At 23.8% G+C, this 1780-nt stretch overlaps 1 protein-coding gene across 1 annotated transcript in view; it reads right to left on the bottom strand.

Moving 5' to 3' along the window:
• LOC117176941 overlaps window positions 1–1780 on the bottom strand; it is a 12006-nt gene that overhangs the window by 4859 nt on the left and 5367 nt on the right. The window lies entirely within an intron of this gene.

The following is a 1780-nucleotide window of genomic DNA, read 5'->3' as shown; positions in this document are numbered from 1 at the left end:
CTATCTAAGGATGGTACTATAGAACGCCACCTCAAGGTAGGCCTAGTGGCGCCATCTCTTGGTCAGGCCGGAAACTTATCAATCCACCCTCGTATTAAATATTCAAAAATTTCATATCAAAATTCTTGAAAGTCAGTTTGAATTGAATAATTTTAGATGTAAATATAAAACAATCTCGAATTGAAAAGTTTAAAATTGTACAATTTCAAAAAATGAAATATCAGCAATATTGTTTTAGTATTCTTTAAACTGTCTGATTTTTAGATGAAGATTTAAACAAATAAGTTATTTCAAATTGAAAAATATTTTATTCTAAAATTTCTAGAATTAACAATAATAATTATAAAGGAAGATTCGAAATTACAAAATGAGTTTAAAATAAAAAAAGATGAAAATTAAACTATCTAAAGTTGATATATCAGTAAATGGACAATTTCAGTAATCTCAAGTGGTTAAAACTTCAGGTTAAATTTAGGAAAGTAATAATAGCAATTTAAAAATTATTAATTTTTAAGCGATTTAAAATTGTTAAATAATTGAAATTTTAAAGGGTTTGAGTGTAAAAAAGTTTTAATATTACAGTTTTTGGTGACTACAAATTTTTTCATTCAAATGAAGTTCACATTAGTTTAAGTTTCAACGTTCGGGTGTAGAAATTTTTTCATTATTAACGTTTCCTATTGAAAATTACTATTTATTTTGAAAGCGTTTTTTTTAGAATAATTCATTTCACTTGAGAATAAATGGTATAATCAGCTTTTATGTTGACTTATAATTTTATTATTTAATAACAATTTAAAATTCTAGAATTTCAGAAGTTTTATCATTGAAAGAATCAATTTCGTTTTCAATATTAAATTGTGAAATTTTAAACTCTTTGAATTAAAAATTGAAAAGTGTTCTATATTTAATTATTTAATTTTGAACGCTTCTAATAATAAATAATACAATTTCAATTCCTCGGAATTTTAAATGGCCCAATTTTTAAATATTGTATCTTAAACTATTCAATGTTTAGAGCTTTAACATTGTCCTAATTTTGAAATTTTAATCTAAAATCATGATAGTTTCGTGATTCTGCAAATCAAATTAAAATTATTTAATTTTTAGCGCTTCGACTTAGAAATTAAACACTTCAACTCCTTTTTCTAATTAAATTGTCCCAAATCGTTCGTATATTGTTTTGAATTTCAGATGCTTGCCATTCGAAGTTATTAATTATTGTTTGAAAAATATTAAAAAATTGGTTTAATAATGGATTTTTAAATTTGCATATTTTTATGTTAGTAAATAGAATTTCAGAGACATAAACGCGCGATTTGCGCGCGTGCATTTACTGCTAGTGTGCAATAAAACGCATCTTTGTATTTTCCTTTATTAGTCATAAAAATGTCATTATCATTCTTATCATATGGTTTAAAGTCAATCAAAAGGATTATTGAAAGATGATTATTTTAAAAGTGCTTACACACGTATGTTACTAATAATAGGCATTGAACATGTGTAAATAAGTATGTGTTTTTAAATCAAATGATTAATAGGTACTACATATTAAGAATACATTTTCTGATAACAAATATAAATTAATTTTTTAACAAATTGGAAGTCGGAACCATATTGAAAAAATTAAAATCCTAAGAGAAAACGAAATATCATGATAAAAAATTTATCAAAAGAAAATTACCAGGTGTATACATATGAAACCGGTATTTTTTCAAGAAAAAAAACACATTTATTTCAAGAGAATGATAACAAATATTTTATTCAAAGTATGCGCCCT

Source organism: Belonocnema kinseyi, chromosome 7 (genome assembly GCF_010883055.1).
Source record: "Belonocnema kinseyi isolate 2016_QV_RU_SX_M_011 chromosome 7, B_treatae_v1, whole genome shotgun sequence".
In the NCBI taxonomy this organism is placed as follows: Eukaryota; Metazoa; Arthropoda; class Insecta; order Hymenoptera; family Cynipidae; genus Belonocnema; species Belonocnema kinseyi.
The sequence above is the reverse complement of the archived record's forward strand: the minus strand, read 5'-3'. Positions and strand labels throughout refer to the sequence as shown.